Genomic DNA, 23,805 nt, shown 5'->3' on the forward strand with positions numbered 1-23,805 from the left:
AAGAGGCGAACCAGCTGTAAGCTACTCCCCTTACTCCATAATGGTCCAACTTCTGCAGTAATATTTTGTGGTCAACACAGTCAAAAGCCCTCGTTAAATCAAAGAAAACACCTAGCGTTCGCAACCTTTTATTTAATCCGTCCAAAACCTCACAGAGAAAAGAGAATATGGCATTTTCAGTTGTTAAACCATTTCTAAAATCAAACTGAACATTTGACTGCAAATTATGTGAATTTAAATGCACCAGTAACCTTGTATATACAACCTTCTCGATAACTTTAGCAAATGCCGATGGCATAGAAATAGGTCTAAAATTGTCTACATTATCAATGTCTCCCTCTTTATAAAGTGGCTTCACTACCGAGTACTTTAATCGGTCAGGAAACCGACCACTCCTAAAGGAAAAGTTACAGATATGGCTAAGTACTGGGCTAACATACATAGAACAATACTTCAGTATTCTGCTAGATACCCCGTCATATCCATGAGAGTTCTTAGTCTTTGGTGATTTAATTATTAACTCCCTCTCCCTCTTGTCAGTATCATGGAGGAGCATTTCAGGTAACAGTCTCAGAACACTTTTTTCTAAGAGCGCTATATGATTCCCTGTTGGGACTAGGTTTCTATTTAGTTCACCTGCTATATTCAGAAAGTGATTATTAAATACTGTACATATACGCGACTTATCAGTAACACGGACATTCCCACTACACACTGATTCTATATCCTCGACCTGTCTCTGCAGACCAGCCACTTCCTTTACGACTGACCATATGGTTTTAATTTTATCCTGAGACTTAGCTATTCTATCTGCATACCACATACTTTTTGCCTTCCTAATAACATTTTTAAGCACCTTACAATACTGTTTGTAATGGGCTGCTGCATTTAGATTTTGACTGTTTCTAACGTTTTGATATAATTGCCACTTTGTTCTACAAGATATTCTTATCCCTCTAGTCAGCCACCCAGGCTGCCTGTTTGTGCTAGTACCCTGTTTTGAACGTTATAACGGAAAGCAACTTTCAAAGAGCATGAGAAAAGTCTTGAGAAAAGCATTATATTTATCGTCTACTGTATCAGCGCTATAAACATCTTGCCACTCTTGTTCCTTGATGAGGTTTACAAAGGTCTCTACAGCAACTGGATCAGATTTCCTAAACAGCTGATGACTATATTTAACACTTGATGCAGCACAAAAATCTTTTAGAGTTAAAATTTGTGCATCATGAACTAAAAGGCCATTCACCTTTTTGCTAACAGAATGCCCTTCTGGTAATGAGGAATGAACAAAAATGTTGTCTATGGTTGTTCTACTGTTTCCTTGCACTCTCGTTGGAAAGAATACGGTTTGCATAAGATTATATGAATTAAGGAGGTCTACCACCATCCCCTTCCTTGCACAATCACTTATACAATTAATATTGAAGTCACCACATATAACTAACTTTTTGTATTTCCTATAAAGTGAACCAAGAACCTCCTCTAGCTTTAGTAAAAATGTTGCGAAATCGGAGTCTGGGGATCTATAAATAACAACAGTTAGAAGTTTAGCTCCGTTAAATTTAACCACACCTGCACAACATTGAAACACCTTTTCAGTGCAGTACTTTGAAACATCAATTGACTCAAATGGGATGCCGTTTTTCGCATACATGGCTATTCCCCCACACCCCAAAGAGCTCCTCCAAAAGCTGCCAGCCAACCTGTATCCTGATAAAGGAAGCCTCTCAATTATCTCCTTATTTAAGAAGTTTTCAAACATCTATAAGCAGTTCACTAACTTTATCTCTAATACCTTGTATATTTTGATGAAATATACTAATTCCCTCATTACCCGGATACCTAAGCTTTGTCAAAAGTGGTTCCTTTGTTAGAGAGACTTCCCTTAAGCAGGAATACCTGTCAGCTGACTTCAATCTAAAAAAGGTGCAGCTCTAACACCCACTACTGCAGGAATTTTCTCATGAGTGATCCCACCAACCTCACCTATGCTGTCACCTATAAGCTTTGGCAACCTCCCCTTCCCATACCTGTTGAGGTGCAGGCCATGTCTAGTGAAACCCGTCCTGCTGATAGACTCCACCGACACCACTGAAATGTGACTCATGCTTTCTGTCATCAGCGCACCCCCAAGTCTCATGTTATTACGCCTGACGGCTTTATTAAGATGAGGCTGATCGAGACGCTGAAACAGTTCCACGGAATGCACATTCGTGTTGCCAGTCTGAGTGGCTATCTTTTCCAGATCACCATCTATGTTATACTCCCCATCCCTATCAATACTATTACCAGCCCCACCCACAATCACTACCTGATCCTCTTTAGTAAAATCCCTACATAACCCCCCTATGTTAACAGTCACCTGAGCCAATCCTGCACTAGGCTTCACAATGCTGGTGACCTGGTACTCACTCCCCAGCACTTCCTGCAACAGCTGGCCTACACCTCTGCCATGAGAACTACCTAACAGCAGAGCCTTCTTCTTCCTCTTCGACTTTGCTACTGTTCTAGCCACCGTAACTACTGAGGTCTGCTGCATACTTCCTACATCTACAGCTACTAGAGATTCCTCTCCACTAGACTCTGACAGTTGGTCATATCTATTGTAAACACCAATAGTAAACTATCTGAAAATCTTCTTCTCCTAGCAGATCTCTTGCCAATAGCCAGCTCCCATTCCTCAACTCCCTTCTCCCTCCTCATCCTATCTAGTTCCTACTGTGCGTTTTTCAACTGCACCTGAAGGGCACAGATCTTACGCTCCTGCTCCTCTATCAACTTACTCTTGCTACATAACCTGCAGTTCCAGGAGAGGATCTCACCAGAATGCCCACTGGCTTCCCCACTGCATTCCCCCCAGTGAAAATACTTCGAACAAGTCTCACACCGCAATCCACAACTCAAGAACCTACGGCAAAGCCCACACTTCTCACTCATGGTAAAATTTTACTTTTTCTAAGTTCCGCTACTGCAAAAAGAAGATGTTAAAAACCTGACTACAATAATCACAAACTTACTCTACAATGGAAGTAACTACTATTATTAACAGTATTAATAAACAACAAATGTGAATATAACAAAAGACTAATACAGAAAGAGAATCAAACGTCTAATGACACAGTAACGAAGCTGAAAACAGTTCCCAAAAGGTTCTTCTGAAATTATTTCACCAGAAAACACAAAAAACCCCGGTTGAACACTACTAAAGTTCCTAAATAAACCACTATACACAAACAATTAATTAGTACTTAGCTTTCGATGCGCCGCTACAGCTGCAACTGGTCAGCGCGGAATGTAAACACAGGTAAGAGGTTACGTTGCTCGATACGAAACACTCACAAATATCACGTCACAACACAAGAAAGGCAGAGGTGAATGAAGAAACCACTAATAAGTCACTTATATAGTAAATATTATCACAAAAACCGTTAAAATATGTATCTGAAACCTAAAAATACATAAAAGCTTGGAGAGCGATCTCACACGCAGTCACTCGCTTATGACGTCACACCAAATATTCAAATAACACTCATCACGAATTATTTCAACCGAATAGGACGGAAACCCGTAGCTGCGATCTACATATACAGACAAACGATGATCTGTTCCAGAGGCAGTGCTTCATAAACTGAGCAAGTCAATAACGCGCTGTTCCACCTCTGGCCACAATGCAAGCATTTATTTGGCTTGGCATTGACTGACTGAGTTGTTGGTGTCCTCCTGAGGGACATCGTGCAAAATTCTGTCCAATTGCCACGTTAGATTGTCAAAATCCGAAGCTGGTTGGAGAGCCCCGCCCATAATCCTCCAAACTGTCTCAAACGAGGAGAGATCCGGCCACCTTGCTGGCCGAGGTACGGTTTGGAAAGCACGAAGACAAGCGCTAGAATCTCTCGCCGTGTGCAGGCAGGCATTATTTTGCTGAAATGTAAACCAAGAATACCTTACCATGAAGGGCAACAAAACGAGGCGTAGAACATCGTCGATGTACCGATGTGCTGTATGGGTGCCGCTGAGTCGTCGGGGCTCAGTTAGAAGCGGGACTTATCGCACAAGACAGTTTGACTCCAGGTAATGAGATTCCAGGTCAAAGAAGTGTCGCGAGACGCCATGGAGAGTGATGTGATGCCAACATGAACTGTCGCGCGACGTACGGCCCGCCAAGCTGGAGTGATCGACTGGTGTGTCATTTCCTTTCGTTACAGGACCTCTTTGGTTGCTACTGGCGGCACCTTTAAAGAGCAGCGGTACGTCGACGATGTTCTACGCCCCACTTTGTTGCGTTTCACAGCAAGCCATTCTGGGCTGACATTTCATCAAGGTAATACACGCCTGTACAGGGCGAGAGTTTCTGCTGCTTGTATTGCTGCTTGACAAACCCTACTCTAGCCAGCAGGGTCGCTGCATCTCTCCCCAATTGGAGCATTATGGGCAGGCCCTCCAACTCAACTGGACAGACTTTAGCACGATATCTCTCAGGACGTCCAACAACTCTATCAATCAATGCTGACTGCATGATCGCTGGAGCTGCACCAGCACGTCATTGACTTGCTCAGTCCGTGGATCCCTCTCTCTTGAATCAAACTTTTCCAAAATTGTAATCATTCGTTTGCGCATGTACATCATATCTAACGATTTCCGTTCCATTCGGGTAGTTTCTTCGTGGTACGTGGGTGCTTTTTCTTTTTATTTCATTTTATTGTTTTCTTTCTTTGCCTTAGAGGTTGGTTGATTTGTGGGATTGAAGGGACCAGACTGCTAGGGCCATCGGTCTCTTTACCTTAGACTCTTTAATGTACATTTCAACCGCAGCTTTCATAAGCTGTTGTTCTTAAAATTAATTTATTTTTATGTCTTATTCATGCCATACCATGCGTGTTACATGTTGTGGGTTGGCAGGAGAGCCAACACCGGGTTATTAGAGGAAGCCGAAAGGCACGCGTTTTAGATCACGCAGGCTGGCGTGAGGTCTGGGACAAGGAAATTAGAATTTAGAAAAACGGACGTAGCTGGTGGAATGCTTAACTTTAATCCATTAATGATGAGCGTCGCTCTTGTCTGTACATTATTCACAATATCAATAGCAACTGAACATGGCGCCTTGCTAGGTCGTAGCAAATGACGTAGCTGATGGCTACGCTATCGTCTCTGCAAATGAGAGCGTATTTTGTCAGTGAACCATCGCTAGCAAAGTCGGTTGTACAACTGGGGCGAGTGCTAGAAAGTCTCTAGACCTGCCGTGTGGCGGCGCTCGGTCTGCAATCACTGCTAGTGGTGACACGCGGGTCCGACGTATACCAACGGACCGCGGCCGATTTAAAGGCTACCACCTAGCAAGTGTGGTGTCTGGCGGTGACACCACATTACATGTTGACTAAGTTTCGTCCGTCGGCTATATTCTGAAGTTACCCCCTTGTTTGCTATTTTTTCCTTTTTTGCTGTAAACCTAGACAAAAATAACTGAACATCGAGCCGTTCACTTGCAGGGTGCAGCTCGCATCGCGTCCAGAACTGCCCCATATACAAAATCTAGCTGTCCGCGTGCCAGCGGAGGAGCGAGCGAGCTCTCCCACCGGCCTCGCTTCATCTCCGCGCCGCTGCGAGACCCCAGATTTCCGGGAAGCTGCAATAATCGGCCCGAGGGAGGGGGCAGAGGAGAGGCGTAATCCAGAGCGAACGCCAGCTGTCCCTGACAGCACGCCAGGAGCGCGGAAGCAGACCAGCATGGCCCAGGAGCAGCCGCGAGCACAAAAGCCCCGCGCGGAAAAACTCCACGTCTGGCGGCATTGTGCTCCGCGCTGCGCAAAACTGTGTATTGTTTACCGTAGTCCGCGAGCTGCAATGTGATTCTGCCTCTCCGCTGCTACACCATGACACCGTACTGACACAACACTCCTTCCAGGCACATAATTTTTCTCTGTAGGAATCAGCTCGGGTTCAGCAATCAACGATGTTCTGATACCCGGGCTGCTCTGTTCGTCAACGAAACCACGATTGCAGCACCCAAATTTGTGTTCCTTGACTTCCGGGAGGTGTTTGACACAGTGCCGCACAGTAGCCTAACGCACGAAAGACGAACTTATTAGTTACTACGTCAGCTTAAAAAGTGATTGAAGTGTTACCGGAGAACAGAGCAACGGCGAGTGTTCATCAGCGCCCCTGGGTATGTAATAGAAACACTCTTATTCTCTATATACATGAATGACCAAACGGACAGGATGTGTAATAATCTGCGACTGTCTGCTAGTGATGCTATGATGTACTGGAAGGTGTAGCCGTTGAGTGATTGTAGGAGTATACACAATGACAGAGGTATTATTTCTATATAGTTTACGAGTGTTGTTCAGGTTACTTAATGGTGTAATTTATTGTATTAGAAGACAAAATCACTTCATTTCATGACCAGTTTCAACAGTTATTAGCTGTCACCTTCAGATTATCTCATCTCCCAGACATATAACATCAGTCTCGTCGATACACTGAGAACATGCTCCAGTTACAGTAATACAGCTGCATACTGGTTTGCCAGATCGATAAAATCGTTTCACCAATAACAAGTGCAGGAAAAAAAGTATATCAGTAAAAATGACGAAACCACACACATTATTTAGCAACTTCTATACGTTTGACAAACAAATGTCGAGCTGTATTATTGTAATTGGAGCATGTCCTCAGTATGTCGACGAAACAGATGTGTAGTATATCTGGGACATCTGATATTCTGATGACGTCAGCTGGTTATTGTCCAAACTGGACGTGAAATAAACTATTTCACATCAAGTGGTCTTGGTTTCAAATATCACAAATTCCAAAATTTCTAATTGTTGTTATGAATGACAGTTTCCTTTAAATGTAGAAAAATTTAAGTTGGCGCCTCTCACTAGGGAAGAAATCCCACAATGGTAGAATACAGCGCTAGAGTGTTTCTGTTCAACATCTACGCATAGCGTCGCAAATGGAAATGAAGTGGAACGAGTACGTAAGGACGGTGGTAGCGAACGCGAATGGGCGACTTTGCTTTATTGAGAGAAGTTTTAAGAAAGTGTCGTTTTTCTATAAAACAAAGCGCGTGTAGTACACAAATGCGACCCGCTCTTGAATACTGCTCGAGTGTTTGTCATTCGAACCAAATCAGGATAAAGGGAAACATCGAAGCAATTCAGAGGCGTGCTGCTAGGTTTGTTACCGGTAGTTTCTACCAAGACACGAATTTTACGGAGATGATTGTGAACTTAGTGCTTAACCCCTGGAGTGAAGACGACGTTCTTTTAACGAAACACTGTTGAGAAAACTTAGAGAACCGGAACTTGAACCTGACTGCAGTACGGTTATACTGCCACCAACGTACGTGTAGCTTAAGGACGACGACGATAAGATACGAGAAATTAGACCGCAATTTCTCCCTCGCTCCATCTGCGATTTAGAATAGGAAAGAAAATGATTAATAGCAGTGCTAGGTACAGTCCTCCATGCACATGTACACCTACATATATACTCTGTAAGCCAAGTTTTACGGTGCTTGATGGAGCGTTACCTGTACCACTACGGGTTATTTTCTTTCCTGTTGCATTTGCAAGTAGAGCCAGGGCGAAACGATTGTCTATATGCCTCCGTAGGAGCTCTAATTTCTGTTATCTTCGTAGTCCTTACACAAAATGTACGCTGACGGGTGTAGAGTCGCCTGCATTTCGCTTCAAATGTCGGTTCTATAAATTTTCTTAATACTGTTCATCGAAAATAACGCCGGCTCCCCTCCTGGTATTCCCCTTTTGAGTTCCCAAAGAATCTCCGTAGCACTTGCGTGTTGCTCTAACATACCGATAACAAATTTAGCAGCCCACCTGTGAAATGCTTCTATGCCTTCCATTAATTCGTCCTGGTGCAGATTCCGAACACTTAAGCAGTACTCAAGAATGGGTCGCACTAGTATCCTACTTGCGGTGTCCTTTATCAGTGAACCACACTTTCCTGAAATTCTTTCCATAAACAGTACTCTAACATTCGCCTTCCGTACTACAATCCTTACATTCTCATTTCATACCGCTTTGCAACGTTAGGTCTACCAATTTATTCTATATGTGTGTGTCACGCAACTAATGCTGTATTCTAACAACACGGGTTTGTTTTTCCTACTCATCTGCATTAACTTACCATATAGTGGCCTCCGGAGTATTAATGTATATGTAGATATAGACGGCGTCGTTAACGGAAATAAAACTCATAACCGAAAGAAATCTTCAGAGGTAAGAGTATACTCGGACATGTTCGATTATAGTACTACTAGACCTTTGGTATTCATAACATAATAATATGGAGAGCTTTACAATATTACTGAATATAAAGGAACTGCAACGCTTGAAAACTATAACGAAATGGAAATGGAAATGAGCGTTTGGCGCCATTGGCCGGGAGGCCCCTTGCGGAGCAGGTCCGGCCACCTTGGTGCAGGTCTTATTACATTCGACGCCACATTGGGCGACCTGCGCGCCGGATGGGGATGAAATGATGATGAAGACAACACAATACCCAGTCCCTGAGCGGAGAAAATCCCCGACCCAGCCGGGAATCGAACCCAGGCCGCCGGCAGATGTGGCCGAGCGGTTCTAGGCGCTTCAGTCTGGAACCACTCGACCGCTACGGTCCTGCCTCGGGCATGAATGTATGTGATGTCCTTAGGTTAGTTAAATAGTTCTAAGTTCTAGGGGACTGATGACCTCAGATGTTAAGTCCCATAGTGCTAAGAGCCATTTGAACCATTTGAACCCAGGCCCGTAGGACGGAAATACGCCACACTGACCACTCAGATATTGGAGCGGACAACGAAATGGAGAAAAAAAACCCGCAGACGATTGCCGCTTGCTGCAGAAAGTGGTAGTTCACCCTCAACACAAGCAAACATAACGTTATGCTCATAAATAGGCGGAAAAACCAGTTCTTGTTTGATTATACGACTGCTAAACAAGCACTGGAGACAGTCACATCCATTAAACACTGCCTACCCTTGATGAAACCATCAAGATATTTAACTGAAGTAGTAACTTTTGGCCAATTTTTAGGCGACGTTAAGTTTCGGAAAGCTGTACTTTTCACTCTAATGCGGTGATAATTATTATGTTGACGGACTCTTTAGCTAGAGTCTTATCAAATAAATAAAAAGAGTTACTGTAGTACATAGATGCTGCTTTGCTGAATCTGTACGCAAGTAGTAATCGCAGGAAAGCCAGATCCCAAATTGAAATTCATTAGAAGAATCTCCACGAAGTATAGTCTGGCCATGAAAGATATATCTTACAAAATGTTCGTTCGATCAATACTTGATATATTGTTTTCCAGGGTGGGCCCTTACCAGGTAGGATAGACCGACGATATAGGGGGCATTGTTGCAAAGAGCAGTAGTTTGCGTCACGGGTTCGGTTAGCAGCGTCAAAGTAACCCACAGAAGCTCTTCCAACCCCAGTGACAGACCCTACAAGAGAGCCTTTGTTAACCATTTAATGGTTTACTTCTCAACTTGCGACAGCATACGGGCCTGGGAGTATGAACTAAGATATAGCAGCAGCAAACGCATACAGCCGCGGTACCACCTGATAGCTGCAGCAACTCTAGCTGTCGTAGCGCTGAGAAATCTGTCACCTAACGAAATATGCGTCGTAAGATTAATGTTTGGTTTCAATGTTTTTCCACTCGTATCAAAAGCACCGAATGATAGAAAAATAAATTTAAAGAAAGCCAAAGCTCATGAATGAAACGACGTGCGTGAGCTACAGTGTCTTCACCCCATTCCGAGCGAGAGAAGATTAACACAGTATTTCACACACAAGAAGCATGTATTTCTTTTGCTGTCTGTTCTTATAATGACAGGCTCTTTGTTTGACACGTATCAATCCTCCACAAAGTATTGTGATTTGCACAATCTTGCACTTATCAACTATCCAATACAGGAATATTTATCAGTATAGTTAGTTCTTCAGACTTCTTCTAAAGGCGTCCGTGTTGAAAAAAATCTGATGTTTCCCTCTGATGTAGCAACGATTGTGGAATTGGTTTATTTTGAGAAAATAGTTTCATTTTGTCCTTTTATTTGCATGGCTGTGCACAACGTTTTTCATTTATACTTGTGCTGGTTCGTCTCTTACGTTGAATAATGAAAGTGTGCATTCCGCAACAGTATCCTACTTTACGCGTTTGTAAAATGTGTGGTTAGAAATGTGCCAAATAGAACTTCTCCTTATTACGTAAATCTATATTTTTTGCGATATATCATGTGATCTGTTATTTCCAAACAACTTCGAGCTCTGAACAGCAAATACTATTCTTTAGTATACCTCTGCAGGCTACAAGGGACTCGCAAACAAAGAGCCCTGTTATGCGCTGTTTATACCTCTCATGATGCTTAGAAAACCTGAAGAATGACAAGCGTATACCTTCGTTTTGTTACTGGTGTAGTTTATTTACATGAACTCGCCTTTACAGCACCGATGTGCTGGGTTCAAATCTCGGTCATACTCTTTCGTCTATCCCACCAAAGATCTCTCTAAATAACTTACGCCTGAGCTGCAAATGTTCCTTCAGCTAGATCACTACTGAGCCTTTCTTCATTCTTTGCTATATGGACGGTCTCCATGTCGACTGGACTCACATATCAAACAAACTTACTTTCTCTCTCCTGTTTCTCCCCATCTCCATTCACAGCGCTTTATTAGAGCAACTAGCGAATAAACCCGGGGCACCCCAAGGTATTTATTACAGCTATGCGCCCACGCTTGTACCACGTAGCGTCTGGCGTTGTGTTTAATCTTTATGACGTCATATTTCCTGAACTATGTTTCTCATACAATCATATAATTTTGTAGGTACATTCCGCGGCATATGTGGATCCTGCCTGTGATATTTATTGCAAATAGAGTTAGTAGTAAAGATATAATAAAATTGAATGTCATACTTGATGCGCAGGCTTCTGATTGTTTATGACGTCATATCTCCTGATCTATGAATAGCATGATGACATAATAAAGGACATATATTCAATGGTGTGCATACCGTCTGTAAGATGTGTCGCGAATACAGTTGGTAGCAAAGAATTAATAAATTATAACGCCAGACTTCATGCAGTACTTTTATTGAATGAGCAGTGGAAAAGTAGTAAGTGAGAAATATTTTTCTTTGGTTAATTATTCAACAGAAGTTGTCAAGTTTTCAACGGGGAAAAAATTAGTAAGGCTTTGAAATTATGTAAAGTTTATTGCAGGTCGCTAAGTGCTCTCTTCTTAAATAGTGGATGGATAAATTGTGGGAATTCACTCGTCGTGGGCAACGCTACTTCTTCACCCCCTGGTTCACTGATCGCGACCGGGCCAAATATCTCACGAAATAAGCGTCAAACGAAAAAAAAAAACTACAAAGAACGAAACTTGTCTAGCTTGAAGGGGGAAAACAGATGGCGCTATGGTTGGCCCGCTAGATGGCGCTCCCATAGGTCAAACGGATATCAAGTGCTTTTTCAAATAGGAACCCCCATGTTTTATTGCGTATTCGTGTAGTACGTAAAGAAATGTGACTGTTTCAGTTGGACCAGTTTTTTCGCTTTGTGATAGATGGCGCTGTAATAGTCACAAACAAATGGCTCACAATTTTAGACCAACAGTTGATAACAGATAGGTTTTATAATTAAGATACAGAACGTTGGTACGTTTGAACATTTTATTTCGGTTGATACAATGTGATACATGTGCCTTTGTGAACTTATCTTTTCTGAGAACGCATGCTGTTGGAGCGTGTTTACTTGTAAATACCACATTAATGCAATAAATGCTCAAAATGATGTCTGTCAACCTCAGTGCATTTGGCAATACGTGTAACGACATTCCCCTCAACAGCGAGTAGTTAGCCTTCCATAATGTTCGACAATGCGCTGACGCATGTTGTCAGGCGTTGTCGCTGGATCACGATAGCAAATATCCAACAACTTTCCCCACAGAAAGAAATCCGGGGACGTCGGATCCGGTGAACGTGCGGGCCATGGTATGGTACTGCGACGACCAATGCACCTGTCATGAAATATGCTATTCAATACCGCTTCAACCGCACGTGAGCTATGTGCCGGAATTCCATCATGTTGGAATTACATCGCAGTGAAACATGTTGTAGTAACATCGGCAGAACATTACGTATGAAATCAGCATACACTGCACCATTTAGATTGCCAATGATAAATGAGGGCCAATTATCCCTCCTCGCCGGCCGCGGTGGTCTAGCGGTTCTAGGCCCTCAGTCCGGAACCGCGGGACTGCTACGGTCGCCGGTTCGAATCCTGCCTCGGGCATGGATGTGTGTGATGTGCTTAGGTTAGTTAGGTTTAAGTAGTTCTAAGTTCTAGGGGACTGATGACCACAGATGTTAAGTCTCATAGTGCTCAGAGCCATTTGAACCATTTTTTCCTTCCTCCCATAATGTCGCACTATACATTAACGCACAAAGGTCGCTGATGGTCCACTTGTCTCAGCCATCGTGGATTTCCCGTTGCCCAATAGTGCATATCATGCCGGTTTACGTTACCGCTGATGATGAATGACGCTTCGTCGCTAAATAGAACGCGTGCAAAAAATCTGTCATAGTCCCGTAATTTCTCTTGTGCCCAGTGGCAGACCTGTACACGACGTTCAAAGTCGTCGCCATGCAATTCCTGGTGGATAGAAATATGTTACGGGTGCAATCGATGTTGATGTAGCATTCTCAACACCGACGTTTTTGAGATTCCCGATTCTCATGCACTTTGTCTGCTACTGATGTGCGGATTAGCCGCGGCAGCAGCTAAAACATCTACATGGGCATCATCATTTGTTGCAGGTCGTGGCTGGCGTTTCGTATGTAGCTGAACACTTCCTGTTTCCTTAAATAACGCAACTATCCGGCGAACGGTCCGGACACTTGGATGATGTCGTCCAGGATACCGAGCAGCATACATAGCACACGCCCGTTGGGCATTTTGATCACAATAGCCATACATCAACACGATATCGACCTTTTCCGCAATTGTTAAACGGTCCATTTTAGCAAAAGTAATGTATCACGAAGCAAATACCGCCCGGACTGGCGGAATGTTACGTGATACCACGTACTTATACGTTTGTGACTATTACAGCACTATCTATCACAAAGCGGAAAAAGTGGTCCGACTAAAACATTCATATTTCTTTACGTACTACACTAATATGCAATAAGAAATGTGTGTTCCCATTTTTAAAAAAAACGCAGTTGATATCCGTTTGACCTATGGTAGCGCCATGTAGCGAGCCAACCATAGCGCCATCTGGTTTCCTCCTTCAAGCTAGAAAAGTTTCGTTATTTGTAGTATTTTCGTTTGAATGACATTTTCCGGACTTACATTTTCTTTATCTTGTGCGTTCATCCTCATCATGCGTCTCGTCTTCGACGATGAAAGACTTCAACGCTCTGAGAATGTTCGACACGTGCATTTCCATCCTTTATATTTTTACTTTAAAAAATGGCCCAAGTATCCGAAATGTGACGTGTGCAGCTGCAAGAATCGAAGGACATGAAAGGGAAACAATTGCTGATACCGAGGTAAGACAGTGTCAGGGCTGTTCCCGCTGTTATTCAATATGTACATTGAGCAAGCAGTAAAGGAACGGCGGGGAAATCGGAAAGGACAATTAAGTTTAGGAAAAAGAAATAAAAACTTTGACGTCCGTCAAGGTCTTGTAAATTTTTCAGAGGGCAAAGACTTAGGACAGCAGTTAAACAGAATATATCATGTCTTGAAAAGAGATTATAAGATGCGGATCAGTAAAAGTAGGATAAGGATAATGGAGTGTAGTCAACGTAAATCAAGGGATACTTAAGGCATTCGATTAGGAAATGATAAACTAAAAGTAGTAGTTGAGTTTTGCGATTCGGGTAACAGAATAACTTGACTCAAATGGCTCTGAGCACTATGGGACTTAACATCTGAGGTCATCAGTCCGCTAGAACTTAGAACTACTGAAATCTAACTAACCTAAGTACATCACACACGTCCATGCCCAAGGCAGGGTTCGAACCTGCGACCGTAGCGGTCGCGCGGTTCCAGACTGAAGCGCCTAGAACCGTCGGCCACCACGGCCGGCACAGAATAGCTGGCGATTGGCGAAGTAGAGACAATATAAAATGCAGACTGGCAACATCACGAAAAAATTTTCAGTAACGGTTGAATTTGTTAACTTCTAGTATCAATTTGACCGTTAGGAAGGGTTTTCTGAAGGTATTTGTGTGAAGTGAAGTCTTGCAGAGAAGCGAAAAGTCGACAATAAGCAGTTGAGACAAGAACAGCTTAGAAGTTTGTTAAATGTGATGCCAAAGAAGAATGTGGAAGATTAGATGAATAGGTCGAATAACTAATCTGAAGGTAATTAATCGAACTGGGGAAATTAGAAAATCTTTAGTAAAAGATGGTTCCCTTTAAAGGACACATCCTGAGGCATTAAGGAATTGTCTTTATTGGGATGGTTGTAAATGTGGGGGAGGGAGGGGGGCTGGGTGTGAAAATTGTCGAGGGAGCCCATTAATTGAATACAGTAACAAGCTTCAACTGCATGTAGTTTGTAGCAGTTATGAAGAGTCTTGTTCCGTATAGTGTAGGATAGAGAGCAACATCACACCATTCTTCCCACTGAACACCTCAACAACAACCAGAAATTTGTTTAGAAACGACTGGTAACTCTTTTAGTGTGAAACAATGCTACATCTGTATACATTACAGACTCTTAATCCGTTAATCCGCAAATGGGTAGCTATGTGATTGCAAAAGCGTAGAATAATCAGCGATCAATCACTCTGATTTCATTTTCTGTTGGGACCAAAGCCACATTCAGTCAAATTGCCATCAGATGGTACAGTTGCCAGTAATTTTACGTTGCGCTCTTTTTATTCCTATCACTTTGTTCTCTGCGCTGGCGTATGATTCATTCCCGCAGGGCAGATTGCACGATTCTTTTGGAATATTTGTACTTTGAGCTTTCATGTTGGTGACGCCACCGTGAATAACCATCGTAAAACTGACAAACATGGTGTTTGGCGACATAGTCGCAATAATTTTGTGGGATGGTGTTTTACGCAAGCGTCATGAAAATTAGAAGTGTCATTAACAGTATAAAAGTATAAAAAATTCAAAGTATCTCATACTTTTGTGGTGTATAAGCAATTAACAAGACAAATGAAGATAACAATATGAACTGAGGCAGCGACCCATGAATTTAGGTTAGTGTAAAATTGCATGACTGTCTCGTCGAAATGCAGTAAGTAGGCCAGCTAGGTTTTTAAATAACAGGGAGTCCAAAAAGGTATAAATCATAGATAAAAGTTTAACGGACTGAACGTCACTTCCCAACAAAAGTCACAGTTACGTTGCACATCTTTGATGTCACTGAATATTCGCCTATGTATGTTCTCTCGATTTTGGTGTTCCTGTGGAAATATCATCTAAATGGGCATATTACGAGAAGTTATTAAATCATGCAGTATATATAAATTCATCTTAACCTAAAAATTATGAAGAGGTAATATAACGAAATCTCTGTTTTATTTTACTTCAAGTAGCTAGAGAGAACGCGGATAATTTTTAACTTTATTAATTTCCCTTAAAGTAGAATGTAATATGCAAAAATTAGGAAACAAAATTGTAAAATCCATGACATCACTAAAATTCATAAGCCAATAAATCCCAAACCCGAAAACCAGTAGAAAGTGTCATATCTAACGATGAGATGTGATCTCTAATTCGGTCATGGAATCCGAAGTAAAAGAATTAAAAGAAACCGCGAAAAGGCGGGTTACTAGTCACTTTCTACATGTTCATAATTTTTAACATGGTTTGGCTGCAGAGTATTGTATGTACGTTCGTAAAATTATCCTAACGGAGCTCCACCCTTTTCTGATGTTGATAAATCAAGTATCTTTTCTTCTTTGACGTACATTACGAAGTAAAGTACTACTGATGGCCATGATAACGTGACGTTATTTCGGTGCGGATAGGCAGGCTCACAATGAGATAAACTGTCACGTATGTACAGGTCCAAAATTTTTTTTGGTTTTGAATGATAAACTGTCACGTAAATACAGGTTCAAAATATTTTAAGCCTTTGAATTATTAATGGAAAAATGATCGGACCTACTGGAAATGTTCACAGTGATACCACTACACCAAAGTTCATAAAATATTTCGTAATATCCTCTCTCTTCTTGTATAGACAACTTCTTTGTGCCATTGACAGAAACAACTCTTCAGCAGTATCTAAGGGTCTCACAGGACTTCGTGACGCGTTGACACGGCCACTCTGTGGGTGAAATTCGCTTCACACGAAAATTGACGTAGGCCATGTAACTACTCAAATCATACCTCTCCATCTGTCATGGTAGACCTCTGGCAGTGCATTTCGATGTATCTGATTAAAATTTACAGTGTCCCCCATCATAGAAACGAAGAAATCCTTGCCAGTCTCACTTACACCAATAAAATCTCATAAAACGATCATTTGATTACAATTAAAAAACAAAGCAAGTTTTTACTGATTTCTTTTTGGAGGAAAATACCCTCAAAGTTTACACAAGTATTTTTGTTATGCCCCTTATATGGAATTTTACGTGAAATATGTAGCACAACGTATCTGTGTGCCACAGTGAATGCATTTTGCGGTACGTCGCAGTGAGCAATGAGTATAATAAGAACGAACGTAATATTGCATTTACTTCACAGACATACTTCCTATGTCCATTAGACAACGGATGGAATGAATTTTTGGAACGGGAAGGACTGTAGGACCAAACATTTGCATATTGTGTGAGTGAGATTTTATAGGACTCATACTGTGCGCTGCGAGTGTGATGTTATTGTTAAGTCAGGTGTAAGCGAAACGGAAATATCCCTCTAAGAAGCTGTAGGGAATCAGTTTCTAGAGATCGCCGAGCTTAAATGCATGCTGTATGATAAAAACCACAAATTTTCTGAACTGTTACATTGCAACTTATTAGTGTAGGCAAATGACACAACCATCGATCGATGGGTAACAGCGGTCAATTTTCACTGTCGTGCTGCAGCCCAGAATCTACGGATCTAACGATGGAATGTACAAAGTCGCCCGAAGTGGTACCAACATTGCCGTCATTAGTTTCTGGATCGGTGAGATAGTGTTTTATGGACTGGAGAGCAACTCTGTGTCACGTAACATTCACACGTGATTATGTGGACCGGAGAGATGCCTGGCGAGAGACGTTCACGTGACGTTTTATATTGATAAAACTGCTCGGGGTGACCAGGACTGTTTCCATAGGTGTTATAGTTTCGTACGATGACAAAATAAACACTTTATATTCCTTTAAGTTGCAGCTGTCGTGGTTATCTTCGTGATGGAAGTATTTGGGAGATAGACCAACTATAATTCTTCATTGGGTCCAGAAGTAACAAATTTCGACAGACGGATCATCCGCAAGTGTTTGGCTTACAGTGAAGCAAGCGATGTACTAAGCCACGTCCTCAGCTGGTACATATCCTTCAATAAACTAGTTACTGAACGCAAAATCGTAATTGTAAGTGAACTGGCGACATACTCCTGCGTCCCACGGGAAAAACAGCCGAACGACCTGTTGGTGTTACGGTAATAAATTACATAAACAAACTTTCCTAATCAATTAGCGAAGGCGTAGGAATCCCTGTATTAGTTCTTGAGGTTAATTTATAGTATGTGTTCCGTAGATGATGAAAATACTATACTGTGATTATACCTCCTGATAGATAGATTTCGACTGCGAAATCCCTTGCAATAACTCATAAATTTTGCTTGGCCAACCGCTACCACCAAAGATACTGGGAGTTAACATAGTTCTGTAGTAGGAGCCTCGATGAAATGTTGACTCTCAGCATATTTAGATGCGATCGTTGTTCAAGCAATAATTTTGTGCTATTGATAATGGCAGTAGAATTGAAACCGGTTGAGCCACTATGTGATTTGGTTAGCACTGGCTGAAATAAACTTCCTGTCATGGAGTACATTTCATACTGTGGATGAATGTCATGATACGTTGTACTGTGCCTTTCACCTGGAGAGATTAGGAGAATGGTAGTAATTACTGGTCAAAACACAATACGTACTCAGACAAATTCAACGAGTAAGGTAGTTTAAAACGAAGTTTCTCGTGACATTCATTTATGAAACATTTTCGATTTTCTCGCCACGTAAAATCAGGGTTTGGGGCGCAAAAAACCTAGAAGTAAAATAGGTATGTTTCGAAAACTTTTAACAATAGAATGACTCGTATTAATCCCATAAGCTTGAAACAAAATTTTTTGTTTGTCAGCATGACAATGCAACTTTCAACAAAGCAAATTACATCGCTCTTCGAAGGAGAGAGTCGAAGCTTAAGATCGTCTATCGACTTCGGTATCAACGTAGTTGTCGATTGAGTGTCACCTAAATTCGGCCACGTACCCAGAAGCAGTGCCTGCATTTCCTCACTTGTCTGTCCTCGACGTAACTGCTGAGTACTAAAACCATTCCTTTTTGTCTAATCGTAGACTGACAGGAATTTCTTAAACATTTGAACTTAATTACATCATGTAGTATATTACTGGCCATCTTAAGACTATGACTATTTTCAAATACAGTTTGTTGTTGAAACATGTTTCTTATTTTCATAACCTATTTTCATGGAGTCAGCTATGTGCCGAATAGGCAAAGGACTATCAACTGTTCGTTATTTATTCCAATAAAAGCCAATTTCCTTACAGATGTATTTTTTGTTTTATTTTGATGTTCATCTCACGTACGTACTACAGTTTCCGAGACATTATTGTCTCATCTTCGCTTGCCTGTTGCGAAGGCTTCTATAATCGTCTGCCGTCATTCCATCAAGTCTGGCTCCTATACTGTTTATGCCACACATTTGGATAATTCATGTCAGAAATCCCTAATCCGAAAATGGTCACAGGTTGACACTGGCCAGTAATGTACGAGGGTCCTTCAATAATTAAAGAGACAACTTCGTCTGGAGAAAAAAGCGTTTATTTAAAAAAAAATACTTTCTCTACTTTTCAACACAATCCCTTGAACATTTATGCACTTGTTCCAACGGGCTACAAGCTTTTCTATTCCGGCTTGATGTTTGAACCAATTATCCCCAAACTATTTTGCTTCCTCGTTGTCCTGAAACCTTTTCCCACGTAATGCCTCCTTCAGGGCACCAAACAAATGGAAATCACTAGGTGCTAAAACGGAGCCGTAAGGAGGATGAGACAGTACGTCCCAGCCATTTTGTCGATGATTTCACGTGTTGGTTGAGCAATATGAGGACGTGCGTTGTCTTGCTGGAGAATCACACCTCTCCTCTGAGATCCACGACGTCTCTCTCTCATGGCTGGCTTCACCTTGTTTAAAAGCAAATACGAGTAATATTGGCTGTTCATTGTAAGTTGCTCTTCGAGGTAATCACAAAAAAATTGGACCTTCAGCGTTCCATAACACCGTCATCATGACTTTTCCTGCTGATGCTTGGGTTTTGAATTTTTCTTGACAGGTGAGTTGCTTCCACTCCATGATTGGACTTTTTGTTCTGTCTGGCAAATAATAGTGAACCCAAGTATCATCACGAGTTAAAATTTGGTTGAGGAAGTGCTCAACCTCTCTTAAATAACGTTCCTTTAGCTCTGTGCACACTTTCAACCTTGTTTCCTTGGTAGCCGCGTCAACTCCTTTGGAATCCAGCTTGTGCGTTTTTTGCGGTACTTCAACTTGTTGCAGATAACGCTGTGAACTGTACCAGTACTAACTTGAACCTTATCAACTATCATTTCCACAGTCACCCGTCAGTCGGCACGAATAATGTCATCAGTTCTACTTCCAAGTGAGGGAGTTGAAACTACAACTGGTCGCCCAGAACGGTGTTCGTCAGTCAGTGAGTTGCAGCCATTTTTGAACTGCTCTAACCATTTGTAAAAATTTGCACGTTTCATACAACCTTCACCATAAACATTAGACATTCTACAGTATATATTCACTGGTTTCTCGCCTTCAGAAAGTAAAAAGCGAATAACAGGACGTTCTTCAGTTAATGTGGACGTTTTAGCTGATCAGGGTTCATCCTAGTGATGCCAACTTAAAGCCGTAAAAGTACCAAACTTTTCCTACTAACAGTTTTGTCTCTTTAATTATTGAATGGCCCTCATACACTGTTCATACGTACAAGAAAGATTTCTGACACGCTACGATTGACGAAAAAAATGGTTTTTGCATGCGGAAAATATATTTATCATGAACAATTACAAAAATATATCAAAAGAATAACGGTAACTCTTCTCCACAGATTAAACTCGGTATTAATGGCAAGCATAGATGCTATTAAATACGTGAGGAGCGAGCACGCTGCAAGCAGCAGAGTGTTTAGTTGTTTGGTCATATAGTGTTTACGATACATCGTTGCATTCTTGTCGTTGTGTTAACAAGTGGTTTGTTGGGAATTTGCTGTTAATAAGATCGTCAGTTGTGTGTCACCTCAGTTCATACAGAAAACCCATAAAAAATACCACTATACCGTACGAAGAATAATAAGAAAGTGTGAAGTTCTCTCTGTACTTTAAACAAAGTAGTACAATAAATGAAATAAAAAATAAAAGCAGACATGGTATTGGATACGTGGAATACGAGTATACAACGAGTGGCAGTCGGCAGTGTGTTTGCTCATTGGCCACATGCTGTACTGTACACGTAAGTCGGGGCATTGCTTGAGTCCGGATAACACACAATGTACTGGTAGCTTGGTACCACTGAGATTCTCAGTTGGATGTCACCTCGATTCGGCGACACCGAGCAACAATTCACACATTACTCATGAATAATCGCAAGACAATATCGAAATATAATGGAAAGTCTTCTACACAGCTTGAACTCTGTAGCAGAAGTGAAACGATACCAATCAAGCTATTACATGTGGGGAGCTTGTATGAAGCGGGAGACAATGTGTTTTGTTCTTGGTAACAAGTGTGTGTCAGTGTGGTACCAATTTTATGGTGAGCTGCGTGTCACCTCTGAACGCCAAAAAACCCAGCAGCAGCTGCATTAAGATATTCATCATACATAATGAGAAGAATTCATCATAAAACAATGGAAGCTCTTGTGGAGATTCAACTATGTAGCAACTACAAGATCTTGTCTTACTTGGTGTCAGGTACATGGGGAAGGTATATGGAGCTAGTCGAAGTGGGTTTTGTCCTTTTCCTGTAACAAGTCGTGTAATTCTTTTTTATTTATTTAAGGTTGAATAACAAGTAAACAGTTTTTGTTTTATTGATTACTGTTTATTTCTAACTACTTTTCGGCTTATTGTCTCATCTTCAGGAAACCATGTATCATCTTTAATATTTTTCTTTCCGTAAACTGTAATTTACAATAATAAATATGTTTATTGCTCAAAATAAGCGGCTAGTGCTCAGTTAGATAGTTCGGAACCAATGTCACGACCTCAGAAGCTATAGCATCATAAGTATATAATCTGCACTACTTTAATAGTGCGTATTTTAACTATCTATTGTGTTTAATATTGTCCACTGCGTAAAGTTCAAGTTACGATGTTAAAAAATATGCTTTCTGGACAACAAAAATGAAGAGTGCTGCGAAGACTCCAAAAACATTAGCATTGTACCAATATAACTTGTAATATTGTAATATTGTGTTGTTTAATTATTTACTGCATTTAATATTATCCACTGTGTAAGTGAATTTCGCAACGTTAAAAAACAGGTTTGGTGCACAACGCTCTCTGCAAGTGGATTACATCTTTGCTTCTATTGTTTGGTTACCTAAATAACTACTATCCCTCGCGCACAAGAATCAGTTGTTTCCTGAAGATGGCTCAAGAATCCAGAAACTAGTTACAATTAATGAAAAATCAATGGAACAAAAACAATCTACTTCTTATTCAACCTTAAGAAAAGTCGTACATTATTAGTTTGACGGCTACAAGATAGTAACTTGGATGTCGCCTCAATCTGCTCAGAAACCCAGCAGCAGTATCATGAATGATACCAATTCCAGCACTGGTTGTTTACTGTTTAAACCATTGCTAAGTAGTGTACAGTGTGAAATAAAAAAACAAAATACAGTAAAAGGATGTTTTCACAATAACGGCCACTGCGGCTGGCCCCGTAGCGACTAAATTATTGGCAGCAGTTCTTCACGAACAATTAAAACAAGATGTCAGAATATAAAGGAATGGCCTCACCGTTGATTAAGATCTCGAGCAATAGCAAGACGTTATCTTACTCATTATTAGATACGAGGGGAGAATATACAGAACGGATCCTTTGATCAGACTTTGTATATGGCTCTTCACTGCATTGTTGTAGTCCTGAAAACAAGTGGTGTGTAGTCAGTTTGGCAGCAACAAGATATTCAGTTGGGTGTCATCACGAAATTTTTTCGTCTCGTATTGTTTACGGCTCGTCGGCGCCTTCTCGTCGTGGGGGTATGAGTTGGTGCCGCAGCGGGCGCGTCGTGTACTGACCTGCAGCCATGACGAGCCCGGGGGTGCCGCGCGGCGCCTGCGGAGTGCAGCCGGTGAGTGGCGGGAGTGGAGCCGAGCTGCCGGCCTGTGCCGCTTGCCGCCCGGCGACTGCAGCGGCGGAGTCTGTGCGGGCCGCGGATGGCGGCGGAGGGTGGAGGGCGGAAGGCGCGCCACACCGGGGCGCGGCGCCCGAAGCGCATGCGCGCCGTGCCCGCCTCGCACCCCGGCCGAGCCGAGATCAGCTGGCTAATCACCCCGCGCCGGCGGTTGTCCACACCTCGCCTCACCTGCGGCGGACGGACTTGCTGAGGTCGGGCCGTGCTCAGCCGGATCGGGCTGGGCGCTAATCTCTGGCACACTTCCGAAATGAGCGTCTGTCCGTACACCAGGTCCTGACCTACCCCATATGCTCGGCAGTTGACCCTATGTAACTCCGCAGCGGACAAAGTTAAGCACGCAAGAATCGGGCCGGCCCTAATCTCTGACACGTTTCCGAAATGAACGTATACGCGGCCCAGACCTATCCCATCTGGTCAGCAGTTGACCCTATGTAACTCTGCAGCGGACAATGTTGACGACGGAATTACGGTGGCTCTCGTACTTAACAGTTGCATACCAATGCTATATGTTGCACTGGCCAACGCCAATGTGAGGGGTCAGCGACTGACCCCACAACCATCACACATTCTCTATCTAGGATAAATCACATTACTTAAATATTTCCATAATTTTCGCAGATTATAAGATTAAAATGTTGATTATTATTACTGGGAAAGGGTTTCTGGGACATTTTAGTAAAAAAAAATTTTTTTTTACATTTATTTGTATTAATTTCACAATTACAAGGATTACTCAGCTTCACATTCAGAACACTTTACAATACGAACTACTTCTTCTTTCTTGAAGTGTGCAGGGCAGCTGTACTTCCTGTGGGAAGTGCAAGCCTGCATGTACTTACGGTCTTTGCTTCTGGCGCATAAGTAACAGCGTCCTTTCTTTGGCAGATTATGCACAGCTGCACGTGTTGCTTTCCGTCGCGGCTCCGTAACGTTGTCTCTTCTACTCACAGCACCTTGATTTTGAATACACTCATACCCAAAAGTTGATAACGCTGTAGTGTATTTTGAGTGTAGGCCTACAGCATTTTGAGTGCGTCTTTTCATGTTGAGGTCACAAAGTTCACGAGCAAGATCTTTCAGGTACTTTGTTCTTCCAGAACTCTTCGTCGGGTAATTCTTTGTACATTCCTTGTGTGTA

This window comes from Schistocerca americana, chromosome 8, assembly GCF_021461395.2.
Source record: "Schistocerca americana isolate TAMUIC-IGC-003095 chromosome 8, iqSchAmer2.1, whole genome shotgun sequence".
NCBI lineage: Eukaryota > Metazoa > Arthropoda > Insecta > Orthoptera > Acrididae > Schistocerca > Schistocerca americana.